This window comes from Nomascus leucogenys, chromosome 1a (genome assembly GCF_006542625.1).
Source record: "Nomascus leucogenys isolate Asia chromosome 1a, Asia_NLE_v1, whole genome shotgun sequence".
Taxonomy (NCBI): Eukaryota; Metazoa; Chordata; class Mammalia; order Primates; family Hylobatidae; genus Nomascus; species Nomascus leucogenys.
Genome location: NC_044381.1, coordinates 95,156,958 through 95,171,966, shown reverse-complemented (window position 1 = coordinate 95,171,966; position 15,009 = coordinate 95,156,958). Strand labels below are relative to the sequence as shown.

Sequence of the window (15,009 nt, the reverse complement as noted above, 5' to 3'; positions counted from 1 at the left end):
CTCCTTGACAGCATGCATTCTTGATTGTTTTTAGAGTACAAACTAATTCTTTTATTACTCCCCAGACAATGTTGTCTTTAGCATAATTCAACTCCATTTAACCCACCACCACCTTCTTAATTATTATTTTCATTGTACATACATTTTAAACCTTATGAGCCCTTTTTTTGTTTATATAGCAAACATTCATTTATATTTGTTCTATTTGCCTCTTCAATCACTCTTCATTTATTCCTATGCTTCTGTGTTTCTGTCTGGAATCATTTTGCTTTTACCTAAAGACCTCCTTCTGGTACTTTATTTTTAGTAAAGCCTGTTTGTGAACAATTCTCCCAGGTTTTTGTCTGGAAATATCTTCATTCCACCTTCTCTTTGAAGGATACTTTTGCTGAGTGAAGAATTCTAGGTTGGCAGTTACTTTCTTCCAGTTCTCCTGGAGATTCTGAAGGCTACCTAAAACTTTAGCTAATTTGACGCAGAAGGAAATTTATTAAAATGTGTTTTGTTGTCTGCAGCTAGGAACTTTGATGACTATAGGGTTGAAAATCACTAGTCAGGTGTCCCATTCAATAATAATTGATGAGTTAATAATAATAATTATGAGTTGTAATTACACTTTTATCACATACAAATGTCTTATACGTACTAAACTCTGCTTCTGGGTTTCGTATTACATTTTACTTATTATTCTTGCTCTGGACACAAGTTGTTATTTATTTTTAATTTATAATACATTAAATATCTAATAATATACTCTCACTTCACTGCTTTTCTTTTTCAAAATTTTACTTATATATTCCCATCCATTTTTTCTTTCAGGTAATCTTAAGAATTGTTCTACAAAGTTTCTATCTAAATGTTATTAGGATTTTGATACAAAAGTAACATATTTATAAATTAATTTACACTCAATTTACACTATGTCTTTACTCCAGGAACATGTTGGCTTCTAAATTATAGAAGTCGCATGTCTCTGAGAAGACGTGTGTGTGTGTATGTGTGTGTGTGTGTGTGTGTGTGTGTGTGTGTGTATAGCCTGTACATTGCATCTTATTTTTGTTTATAAGTACAGAAGCTTTTGTAGATATAAGTGAAGTAGTTTTCAAAATGTTTGCTAACTGGTTGGCATACAGGAAAGTCACCATGCAGAACTCTCTAGTTATAATCATTTTTCCGTAATCCTTTTGGCTTTTCAAGACACACAATTCTATAATCAGAAAATAAGGACAATTTTACCTTTAATTTCCCAAGATTCGTGCTTCTTTTTAAACTAAACTACTCACAACTTAAAGGAAAATTTTAAATAAACATTGTGAAATATGGTATAATCCTACAATGTAATATTATTCAGCCATAAAAAATAATGAAGTATTGATACATACTACAATCATGGATGAAACTTGCAAACATTAAGTGAAGGAAGCCAGTCACAAAAAAACAAATATTGTATGATTACATTTATACTTAAGTCCAGAATAAAGAAATCTATGGAGACAGAAAATAGATTAATGGTTGCTTAAGGGTGAGGTAGAGGGAGGAATGTGGTGGGGAAGGGATGTGGAATGGAAGGTACAAAGCTTCTTTTTGAGGTGATGTAACTGTCTAAAATTGATTATGGTTGCACATTATCCATGAACGTACGGTATGTGAACTAGATATCAATACAGCTCAAAAAAATAAGAGCTGTCTACAGAATGAGAGAAAATTTTTGCAAACTATGCATCTGACAAAAGCCTACTATCCAGCATCTATAAGGACCTTAAACAAATTTACAAGAAAAAAAACCCCATTAAAAAGTGGGCAACGGACATGAGCAGACACTTTTCAAAAGAAGATATACATGTAGCCAACAAGCATATGAAAAAAAGCTCAACATCACTGATCATCAGAGAAACGCAAATCAAAACCACAATGAGATAGTATTTCACAACAGTCCAGATGGCTATTATTAAAAAGTCAAAAAATAACAGGTACTGGCGAGGTTGCAGAGAAAAGGGAACATTTATACACTGTTGATGGGAGTGTAAATTAGTTCAACCATCGTGGAGACAGTGTAGCTACTCCTTAAAGACCTAAAAACAGAACTACCATTTGACCCAACAATCCCATTACCGGGTATATACCCAAAGGAATATAAATCGTTGTATCATAAAGACACATGCACATGTACGTTCGTTGCAGCACTATTCACAATAGCAAAGACATAGAATCAACCTAAGTGCCCATCAATGGTAGACTGGATAAAGAAAATGTGGTACACATACTGGATAAAGAAAATGTGGCTGCAAGAATACTGTGCAGCCATAAAAAAGAATGAGATCATGTCCTTCACAAGAACATGGATGGAGCTGGAGGGCATTATCCTTAGCAAAATAATGCAGGAACAGAAAACCAAATACTGCATGTTCTCACTTATAAGAGCTAAATAATGAGAACACAGGGACATATAGATGGGGCCTACTGGAGGGTGGAGGGTGGGAGGAGGGAGAGGATCAGGAAAAATAACTAATGGGTACTAGGCTTAATACCTGAGTGATGAAATAATCTGTACAACAAACCTCCATGACATGAGTTTACCTATATAACAAACTTACACATGTACCCCTGAACTTAAAAAAGTTAAAAAAAAGAGTTGTGATAACCTGAATCTTTGGCTTGTCCCTGACTTTTAAAAGGCTAGAATTTCAGTTATGTGCGATTTTGGTTATAGGTTTTATATAGCCAATCATTTTGCTCTAAGGCCTCATTCACAACATTTTGTGCTTTGATATTTAAGGAGACAGGAACACTAAAAACTGCATCTTCCAGCCACTCTTCTGGCTGGCTTCCAGTATGATCTGCCAATGGAAGGCAATGGGAGAAGAATGGAAGACTGGAGGATGGAAGAAGCCATCCTCTTCCTGTTTCTGGTTTCTAATGGTATATCTGATAGCGGCAGCAGCCGCAAGGACAGTCTAAACTTGATGCAGCGGCAACAGTAATACCAAATGCAGCGGTAGCCAAGAGCAGCAGCAACGGTGGGATGGCAGCTGAGGTTCCTGGATTCTGTCCAGCAGAATCTGGACAGTAGACCCTTTTTTTTATTTTATTATTATACTTTAAGTTTTAGGGTGACTCTCAAAGCAGGAGCCTCTGCAGCATGATGCCCCTGACTGCTGGAAACCTGTCCCTTGAATACTAGTTGTTTACAGCAGTAACTTTTTTCAGTAAACTTGTCTTCCTCCAGTCCTAGTTTAGGATCCCCCAAAAAGCAGAGCCTGATATAGGGTCATTAGTACAGTAATCTACTTGAAAGGTAATCCCAGGAAACTAAAGTGAGGGAGTGGAGAGATGAGACAGAGACAGAGGAAAAGACAATAAACGGTACATAGATGAGCTGATTACTACTGAGGGCAACTGGGGCTCCATTCCCCTTGGGGACCCTCAGAGGTATTGTGTACAATGCACACCGGAATGCCTCCTTATTGAGTTTTAACCCCAGTGACTGATAGTTCTCTTTGGGGACACTAACTCGCCCACACTCCTGCACGCAGGCTGACCAAGCTTCCAGGAATTGGGGAAGTCTGAGGCAGAAGAAATGACAGACTGGCTGTGGTGAAGTCAGAACTCACTCTTGCCCCATGGGATGTGGGCAGGGCACTGAGGCATCTTTGTATGGAAGTTTTATATGTTGTTTCCCTTGAGCATCAGAGTGATTATAAAATGCATTGTGAAGCTTTGAAATATTTAAAATAGTATCTCCTTCATTGAAGTTTTAAGGAATTGGCTTGTAAAACTACGAATCCGGTGCTTTTCTGGAGGTAGATCTTTGATGACTTTTTACATTTCAAGATGTGCCTCCTTTTACTGCATTTAAATCAATTACAGAAACAGGATGTGATTAGTTGGAACCAGAATAATTGACCACATAACCAGAGGCTGTAAAAACTGCAATTATTTTTGCATCAACCTAATAAAAAGAATTTCAACTGGGGTTAGCTGCAGGCAGACACAGATCATAGACATAGATTTGGCTTTTAAATGTGCTCATCTCTCTCAAGCAAAAGAATATGGAAAGAGTACCCAGAGATCCTGACCATCAAAAAGGCCATAAAGAATACCAACTTTCTCAGTTTATCATATTCACTAAGGATAACTGAATTAGTCACGCTTGGTATTTCTATATAGCACATCAGGGCATATAACATATTCTCTGCATGAATAAATAGAGAAATATACCTGAGGAAAGAGACAGCAAAGGTAGAGGGATCCCTGGGGCACAAACAAAAGATACTTATAGTTAGAGAAAGTTCTTTTTTTTTTCTTACTTTAAAAAACAAGTTATTTAAGATTTTGCATGAGATGTTTTGACTTTCCCTTCAGTGCAAAACCATTTTTCCCTCAAATGATTTACCTAATAGACATGAAGAACTGCTATCAAGCCTTTGCTCATGCAGTTATAACAGTGAGAAAATTATTTTACATCAGCTGCTGACAACTAGTCCCCCTCTCAGGGGCACATAATGAGAGAACTGTCAGGCAGATGAGTGTCCAGCGCGGAAATATTTAATTAATGAGCTCTTGTCTCGCCTCTAGGTAATTCTTCACAGCCCTAAGGATAGAGAGAGAGCACCCTCTGATCAATCCAGGGAATTAAAAAAACACACACATTCACTGCTGAAAGAATTTCAGTTTTCATTTTTTTTAAAAAATCCAAGTTACCTATAAAATTTCACGGACTTTTTTTTTTTAACAGGCTTAAATTTTTAAAGGAGACTGCCATATGATTAGACTTGGCATTTCATATTTTAGATATTAGGTCTTTAAGAAAAAAATATCAGAGAAAGCTACCATGAATTCATTCCTTTTATTCATACTTTTAATAACTGTAATTTACTCATTTAAACAGCATTTCCATAGATGAGAAAACAGTAGCACAATACGTGCGAGGTATTTCTTCAGTGCATTCACAGGGTCTGATGTGTGTTCTAGAGCCACAGATCCCTGGAACCTATTTCCACGGTCCCCAGTTTTGGAACCACCCCATACTTCAGACTGGAACAATGCCAGGCCACTCCGGAATCCTGCTTTGTTGTATCAAGGCCTTTTGACTCTTTCTTGGAGAATCTTAGCCTCTGAGCTTGCACGTTCCCTTTAAGAATAACGTATAGCATCTTATTCCTAGAAAGAGCTTCTTCCCTCTAATAGGCTCTACTAATGCTCTTCTACAACAAAAGACTGGGGCTTCAGGGCGGGTTGGGGAAGCAGAAACTGAGAAGGCGAGGTGGGGGGTGCAGAGTGGAATTCAGGCAGGTGTCAGACTAAAAGCCAGATCTCTGGGCTTCTAATGCAATGCTCCCACCTTTAAACTAAGTAAGCAAAGAAAGCATTAAAAGAGTGACTGGGCCTAAGCGTCTCCAGGATGTTTCCATCACCATTATTCCCCTTGTCCACCAATCCACAACCACAAAAATTTATTCTACTTCTGGTGAGATTAATAGAATATTTTATTTTTTTATTCGCGCAAATTTGTGGGGTACATCAGATATTTTGTTACACCTAATGGGTAGTGAGTGAGTCAGGGTATTTAGGGTGTCCGTCACCTGAGTACTATACATGTTTGTTAAGTATAATCATCATACTCTGCTATCAAACATTGAATTTATTCCTTCTATCTTACTGTATGTTTGTGCCTTTTAGCCCGCTTCTCTTCATAACAGCATATTTTAAAGATAGAATACACCATAGTTGTAACTCCTGGAACTGACTCTGGCTTCTTCTGGTATATTTTTAGCATGTTTAAATAAAACCAAATTGTAATATCACTCTCGACTTCATCTAACATTCTAGAATTCCTAAAGATTAAAGGTATCCATTTTTGCAATATTAATCAGTTATCTACTTAATACATTTAGAATAAGATAGTTCTATTTAAGTAAAGGCTAGCGATATTAAAATTAATTTTATAGGAGAACTTTCTGAAGATTATTCTAAAAAACATGAAGATGATCACCTGACATCACAATGAATTAGCCCCGTGTAAAAATATTGGGGGGAAATGGAAGTTTATAATTTATTTTAAAAAAAAGGTAAGAGAACATTGTATCTTTTAAAGCATTAATGAAAGCCTCCTTAGCAAAATTATATGCCTAAAGAATGCAGGCATATCATTCACAACACAAAAATACTGTAGATCCTATACCTACTACAAACGGCATCCAAGTGACCAAGGCTGGCGTTCCCAGAATGTCACTGTGGCTGCTGTCTGCTTTGACTGGTCGGCATCCATGCCATGCTAATTATTAAATATTTTAATATTATTCTTGCAAGTCTCCCTAAAATAACTTCAGTATCTGTTCTGTTCCCAGTGGTCTTTAGCAAGAGTTGCAAAGCACCCCCCTGTTACAGTAAAGAATTCTCCTTTATATCAAATCTAAATTACTTCTGTATTAGGCAGAATCCTTTTAATTGCAAGTAACAGCAACTATACAAATTAGCTTAAGCATAAAGAGACTTTATTGGCTTGTGTTCCTGGATAGAGCTGGCCTCCAGAATTCAAAGTACATCATCCAGTCATCTTGTTCTCTCTCCCCCTTCTCCTTTCCTCTTTCTGCAGCTCTCAGTGAATTGGCTTCCTTGCCTCCTCCTGAAGCCAGGCTTCTCCTAGGCATATGAGTTGGGAGTAGGAGAACCAAATTCCAGATAAGAATCATATCTAGTCAAATCTGGATCACATGACAACCACTCCTATGCAGAAGGTAGAAGGAATGTGATGTGGAAGGTACCATCTTTGGCAACCCTACACGCAAGCAGGATGAGGAAGGGAAGGAGTCCTGCCACTCCCAGCAGGCTGCACACCAGCGGCATTAGTAGCTGGTTAGAAATGCAGAATTTGGAGCTGCATCCCAGACCCACCAAATCAGAATCCAGAGTTCAACAAGATCCCCAGCTGATTCCACGCACCTTATAAATAGAGAAGGTTTTTCTCCTAGGAAACATGCCGTGAAGGATGACATCGTCACAGAAAGGGGAAGGAGAAAAACAACAGATGTTCACTCGCACACAACTGTGATGTCATGCAACTTCCTTTTGTTTAGTCTTCAGTAAAAACGATGAACTAATTATTGTTCTAAGTATCACAAACATCACTACTCATTTTAAAAAGCAGGCCAGGTGCGGTGGCTCACCCCTGTAATCCCAGCACTTTGGGAGGCTGAGGCAGGCAGATAACTTGAGGCCAGGAGTTTGAGACCAGCCTAGCCAACATGATGAAAACCCATCTCTACTAAAAATACAAAAATTAGCTGGGCATGGTGACACACGCCTATAGTCCCAGCTACTCAGGAAGCTGAGACATGAGAATCACTGGAACCTGGGAGTGGGATGTTGCAGTGAGCTGAGATCATGCCACTGCACTCCAGCCTGGGAGACAGAGTGAGACTCTGTCTCAAAAACAAACAAACAAAACATCTGTAGGTCTCCCTGCAGTTTCTTGTTCTTTATAATTCCTATGCTCCTTTATCAAGGCTACTAGCTAACTTAGCTATTTTTAGTCTCACTTTTTATTTTAGAAATTATTTGCTATATAATGGCCAGGCACAGTGGCTGACACCTGTAATCCCAGCACTTTGGGAGGCCAAGGCAGGTGGGTCACTTGAGGCCAGGAGTTCGAGACCAGCCTGGCCAACATAGCGAAACCCCGTCTCTACTAAAAATACAAAAATTAGCCAGGTGTGGTGGCGTGCACCTGTGGTCCCAGGTACTCAGGAGGCTGAGGCATGAGAGTCGCTTGAACCCGGGAGGTGGAGGCTGCAGTGAGCCGAGATTGGGCCACTGTACTCCAGCCTGGGTGATGGAGTGAGACTCTGTCTCAAAAAATAAAAAAGAGAGAGAGAGAGAAAGAAGGAAATTATTTGCTATAGAAGGATTGTTGTTAGGAAGAAATCAACACTATAACTGTTTGTTTCTGTCTTTTGACTCTGGTTAAATCACTCTACATCCCACCAGCATACCTGCTTCCTACTGATAGGGGTAGCAGAGCCTAGTAGTTATGAGCATGGATCAGAAGCTAGGGGCTGGTTTAAATCTTGATCTGCCACTTACTAGCTATGTTTCTTACCTCCCTGAACCTTGATTTCCTCATCTGTAAAAGGGGCTCATCATAGTTGTGAGGAGAATTAAGTGAACTAATATTTGTGCCTGGTATGCAGTAACCACTATGTATGTTTTTGAAATAAATAAATGTTGTTGGAGTGAAACCCCCCAACACATCTCTAATGCTGCCTTGTGACTAACGGATTAAGTGAGCACTTTGAAAATATGTATTACTTGAGTGATTAAATTGCCAAGCTTCCCCATTTCATTTACATCTTATTTCCATTTCTAGTGAATCATTCCTTCTAAGCACAAGGTTGTGAAAGGAAATCTTCTACACTAATAATAGCATTACAAGCTACTATAACCAAGGCTTGTTTACATGATATCACCAAAGCTCCAATAAATTTCACAATTTAAATATTAAAAGTCAGTCAATGATCTGTTAGCTGGAAAATATCTGGGGTGAAAGAGTGATTACCACTAAAACATAGATTGAAGTCATTGCTGCTTTTAGAGCCTAGAAAAATACAAACATCTGTTATTCTAGGTAAGTTACTTACTCTCTCTGCCTCCTTTATGGGCTGCTGGAAAGAGTAAATGATTAATGTGTGAGAAATGCTTAGAACGATGGCTGACTCAAAGTAAGTAATCAATAAATGCCAGTACTTATTATCACAGGTATTCCAAATATAGGTTGTGGCGATCAGGAGTTATGATGACCATGGCAGGTGGCAATGCCCCAAAGTGCAGAAGATGTCAATTCCTCTTCCATATCCCCACTCAGCACGCACATTCCCCTCCACAACCAAGAGAAGTGGGCATTAAAGAAAGGAAGGGCAAGAGGAACGACAATTCTAAAAGATCACCAAGGTGTATAGCCTGAATTATTTGGACTAGTTCTGCTGTGATCTTAGCCAATTGACCCTCTGCCCTAATTTCCCCACCTGAAAAAACAAAAGGCCAATTTATTAAGGGTTTCTGATGCGTGGGTGAAAGAGGCTGTTAACACTCGAAAGTATTATAGATTGACAATCTTTCTAACCATTTTAAATATTAGCAAATGTTCCAGCTCACAAAGTGCCATGGTTTTAGTGGCCTGGAAAACGCTGCAATTTGTTCAAACATCAGTGGGTGTTATTTCTGGATGTTAATCAGTACCATTTACCTTGAGAACCTGGAAAATGTGTGCACTGTGCAAGTGCGCCATCTGCTGGTCCTGGAGACTCTGCGCCGCAGGGCAGGGATGCTTGTCCAACGCGGCCGGCACGGGAGTTCCTTGGAGAGCAGCAAACCAGCCAAAGCTGTTCCCACCACCTCAGGTCCTCGTGCTGAATTATCACAGTGAACATGTTGCTTTCCCAAAGAGAGGTGATTTGTTTGAGAGGGTATGTGTGTGGTCTTTAAATAGTTTTGTTCTTTGTGCTTACATTATCATCTAGGAAGAAAAGATAACTTATTGCTTCTCAGAAATGAAACGACTCTGAGATAGCATCTATTTCAAATGCCTCATTCTACACGTGAGAAAAAATGTGGTCCAAGAGTCAGACAACTTTCCCAAGTTACTCAGCCAGTAGTGGCAGGACAGGATCCCCAAGGCTCCTGCCTGGACACTTACTCTCGCTACCTTGGAGAAGGTGAAGGAGGGCAGAGGAATCTGCCAAAACAAAGAAAACTTCCCGGCCAGTGTCCTGGGTCACTTTATACATCTTACTGACATGGGCACTTCAGCCATAGTTTGCAAAGAGCTTTAACTTCTCTTCTTATACCCATATAAAAACTTTCACCTCTGGTTGTAGCCAAAAGCCAAAGCCCTTTTGTGCCCTATTGCACTTATGAAAGGGGAAAAATGCAAGTAAGGATACTTTATCTTGTGATTATTTTCACTTCCCGAAAAAAGCCAAAGATCTAGCAGTTTAATCACAAAGTCTGTCCTGTCATTCAGCAGCAGATGCCAGCCTCTTGCCTGGCAGCCACCAGAATAGAAGCAAGAACCCTACAGGTTAGAAATTCTACACTCTTATTTATCCATCAGAGAGAGGTCTCTCTTAGCTTATACAGGCCAACTATTTTTTTTTTTAATTGGTCTTAGTCCAATACTGACATATTTGCCTGGGTCACCTGCCAGCCAACCAGGAGTGCTCATTCAGCTGGGGTGTGGGTATAGAGAAACTCTAGTACCATCCAACAGAGGGCAGTAGTGCACAGACACATAACCACCCTGCTCAGCTCTCTCCTATCACAAAAAAGGGGGGTGGGGGGCACAGGTGCATATTCTTACTGCTCTCTGTCCTGAGAGTGGAGCCAAACATTTTTCAGATGCCAAAATCAATCTTAAAAGTCAATGATCTGACAAGGACAAATATTAATCGCTAATTCCTGCTTCCCCCACTTCATGACACTCAACTGCATCCTCTGCCCCTGAGCCTCCCAAACCACCTTTTACCACGTGACAGAGACACAAGCCTTGGATCCATCTGAAAATAAGGCTGACAAGTTTCTCACCACCTAGCAACACAAAAAACTCTAAACACAATCCAAAGAATCCCCAAGGGAAACAGCTTCAAGAATCTTGAAAATCATACCTATTTTTGTTTGTAATATGTGAAATTATTACAAGTATGTTCACCAAGAGGACTATTGATGGATGACTCACAATTTAGCTAAATTCAATGAACCACACACTGTGCCTATCCCAGTAGGTGACTCATGCATTTTTTATTTCAAGTATCAAGTGTTTGCCAAAAACAGTATTTAAAAAAAGTAATGAAAATTGTTCTGAAAGAGCTCATGAATAGGGTAGGACTACCCACCGACAGCCTCATTTGTGCTCTGACCACTTACACGGGATTTGGTGGGTCTGCTAGAACAGCACTCGACAGAGAGTGTGCTCCCCACAGCAACGCTGGCAGGCGGAGGGCAGGCTCTGCAGCTCACCACGCGTGGTTATCTCCCTCAAACCCACATCTCAGCAAGGACTCTAAAGCCCAATGATGTGTATGTGTTGTGGGGGGGGGGGCGGGTACATATAGGTTTTGCTAAAACATATTAAAAATAAATGCATACATCCATTCAATTCCTGTTTGTCTTCTATTGAACTTACCATTTCTCCCCCTACCTTTTTTAATTTAAGAAATCTAATTGTCAGAGAAAAATGGAGGGAATGAAAGGTCACTGAGCAGAAATAATGAAAAGGATTGCTGGTGAGGAACAGTTAAGGGGTGTAGACTTCATTCTGACCATTAGTGTTTTCAACGTGCACCTGCTACTAGGCTATTCACAAAACCCTGAGTAAGATTCCCCATTTCTCAGCCTGCTTCTCTGACCAGCCAAAGGAAAAGTTTTTAGGTCCCACTGATTTCCAAAAAAACCCTCAAGTTCACTGACCACCTAATAATATCCTTGTAAAGCTCAGAAAGACATTACTGATTTGGATGTTTTAATAAATATTTACAGCTTTGCGGTATTTCAAGGGGAAAGGATTTGAACACTTACAAATGCCTTTTCAAAGGATGTGAGGAGGATGAGACAGAGTTCCCAGTGCTGTTAGTATTTATTCCTAAAGCTTACTCTTCTTTTAAATCACAATGACCATTTTTCAGGTTACGTATTGACTTTTTAGTTTGCTGATCATTGCAGACAAATTATGATGAAGTGCACGCTTTCCTTTGAAGGTCCCAGGAGACTTTCCTCCCCCCACACATTGTGGACATTGCTTCTTTTATAAGCAGGTTCTAAAAAATAAGTGCAGGAGGAACTCAGTTGGCTGACTCAATGCTTTGCATTATATGGTCACTCCTTATAGGTTTCTGATCTCTTGTTGCTTAGCAACATCTACACAGATATAATTTCCGTCCGGTAGTGAAATCAAGTACTTTTGGCCTCTGTCAACATCAAGATTAGCTGATCTCTAGAGACCCCACACGGCCAAGGACACTTGTTGCTATTTTAAGAGATAGAAGAGGCTCTCTTCTTCTTGCATGCCTCTTCTCTTTTCTGTTTATCAACTGCTGCATAACAAACTACCCCCAAAACACAGTGCCCTAAAAAAACTCCTTATATAGTCTGTAGTTTGCCAAGGCTCGGCTGGATGGCTATGACATTTGATCCTTCATGAAACTGCAGTAAGATGGCAGCAGGAGCTAGAGTCTTCTCAAAGCCAGACTAGGCTGGACATCCAAGATGGCTTCTTCCCTCACGTGACTGGTGCCTGGGCTGGGATGGCTGGAGCAGCTGGAGACTGGGCAGATATCTCCCTTGCCACATGGCTAGCTTGAGCTTCACAGCATTGGCTTGCAGGGGGCAGGGTGGGTGAAAGAGGCAGTGGGAGTGATCCACTCATGGGAAGGGATATGTTACCACTGAGCCTTGTTTAGAATTGCTTGTGCATGCTGATAAGAAAAGGAAGACCAACTTTTAGTTGGTTTTAGTAAACTTTTTAAATTCTTTATAGACAATGCATCCCTTTAATCTCTGTACTTTTAAGTGGACCATTCCCACTGCCCCCAGCCTTAGTACACCACTGTCTCACAGCATGGCTGTTTCCAGACAGTTGGACTTTTTGCCTCATGACTAGCCTCCCCCGGAGCCTTCCAGGAAGAAAGGCAAAATCTGTGAGCCTTCTTATGACCTAGCCTCAGAAGCCACAGAGCATTGCATCCCCTGCACTCTGTGGGGGCAAAAGCAAGTTGGAGGACCATCCTGGATTCATGGGGAGAAGACCGAACAAGTGTGCGTGCTGGAAAGGAGACTTCCCTGTGGACCAGCTTTGGAGATGAGTGACCATTTGCTTCTCCATTACCATTTGCTCCATGTGGTTCAGAACCACATGATTATTTAACCAAAGCTGGGGTTGACTACACTTCAACTAACTGGAACCTACTATAACAGTAAGTGACTTTGCTGAAAGAGATTTTGAATTCAGAATTTCATTGAGCCTTAGGATCCTTTGATGAATTTTCTTTAACTATTTCTTGCTGAAATAACAACTTCTAGTACACAGGGCTAGCCTATTGCCACAACTTCTGAGTCAATCAATTTAACTCATCTTAGCCTCAGGCCAAAATTCTTGCAAATGGCTATGTTCACACTCAATTCCATTTCTCACATGTACTCATCTGACCAATTGGGAACTTTCCAGAGCCAGCTCTGGAGTCATAACTCAAAACTTTTCACAGAGGTCCTAGGCCAGGTGTGAATAGAATCTTCAGGTTTCCTGAACCCACAAACTATAGCCAACCTGGATGTCAAGACCCTATAGGCTTAACTATTTCTTAAAATAGCAATAGCAAGCCCTTCTTACGTGCCAGACACTGCTCTCTGCTTTACCGATAGTAACTCATCTAAAACTCATAACGACGCTATGGGTAGTAACCCTTATTATTCTTCTTTACAGATGAGGAAACTAAGACCCAAAGAGGTTAAGGAATGTGTCTCAGATTCCAAAGATAGCAAGTAGAAGAAATGTTATAGTCAGATTCCAGAACCCAAGCTCTTAATCATCGTGCTATTATACTTCATAAGTTGTACAGTCAGTATTGCTGACAATAAAGGACATTCATATAATTATGTACCATATCCTTGAAAAAAGTTCTTTCAGCGAACAATTAAATCAGCCAAATGTCTTAGACATTGTTTTAGTCCATTCAGGCTGCTATCACAAAATACTACAAAAGGGCTGGCTGATAACAACAGGAATTTCTCACAGTTCTGGAGGTTAAGATGTCCAAGGTCAAGGGACTGGGAGATTCATTGTCTGCTGAGGGTCTGCGTCCTGGTTCATAGATAGCACATTCTCACCTTGTCCTCACATGGTGGAAGGGATGAATGAGTTCCCTTGGGCCTATTGTATAAGATTGCTAATCCCATTCACAAGGGTTCTACCCTCATGACCCAATCACCTCCCAAAAAGCCCCACCTCCTAATATTATCACTTTGAGGGATAGAATTTCCGGATATAAATTTGTAGGGGAGGAGACACAAACATTCAGACCATAGCAGATGTACTAAAGGATACTAATGATATGACTTGCTCCCCTAACACGAACAGTTCAGTATGTTCTGAGAGAGGCAAGACTGACACCCAAACAGTAAATGAACAGTATCAGATGCCACCATATGGAAATAAGACCTGAACTGTTTGGTGTTTAGACTGCAATATTCAGCTGAGGTCAGAAAAGGTATTGTGATACTGGACACAGCACTTTTTCATTCAGCCAAATCACAAAACTCATATTTTTTTCTCAGACATGCAATGTCATTCACGCATTATGGTCTCTTTATAACGACATGATTGATACAGAGAGAGTGGTCCACTGAAAATCAGATCCATGGCTTTACACAGCGGCCTGCCTTCAGTAGACTTCCCTCACAAAGAGGCTAGCACTCTGTACTCTTAGGATGCCGTGAAGCAATAACAAAGATGAATACGTTTTTTAGATGTTTTCACAGGGGGCGTGACTTACTGTCCCAGAGAGCAGGTTTCTTGCAGAGGAAAAGCTGAGCCCTCAGATGATTCCTTTACTGAGGTAGAAGTGTGGATTGGCTCAGGGAAAAAAGCACCCTAAGGGCTATCAGATTCCAAGCTCCAAATCTGGCTCTTACCTTAGGCTAGTCACTTAACCTGCAGACAGAGCAAAAAACTAAGGGTAAAGAACTTACAGGTAAATAACAACATTCAAAACATATTATTCTATGGCACAAAAATGCTAAACAGACACTGCATTTGGGTGAAAGCTATCCTTCAAGAGAACAGACCTACTCAAATATATCTACTCAAAGGAATATTCTGGGTTCAGAATTGAGTGTGTTTTAAATTAGGACCCATATTTTTACTAATGAAGCACGAACTGAAAAAAACAGCATTGGGAAGAGAAAAATCGGATGTGTAGCATGCAAGAAGACTGCTTTGCTGCCTCTATGGGGGAAATAAAGTTA

General features: G+C 40.2%; 1 long non-coding RNA gene across 1 annotated transcript in view; it reads right to left on the bottom strand.

Moving 5' to 3' along the window:
* The window catches only part of LOC115835943, a 94,743-nt gene extending 85,243 nt beyond the window's left edge, over positions 1-9,500 (bottom strand). The window contains exon 1 of the long non-coding RNA XR_004030917.1: positions 9,242-9,500. This is a non-coding gene — a long non-coding RNA (uncharacterized LOC115835943). The remainder of the gene's footprint in view (positions 1-9,241) is intronic.
* Positions 9,501-15,009: the final 5,509 nt, after the last annotated feature.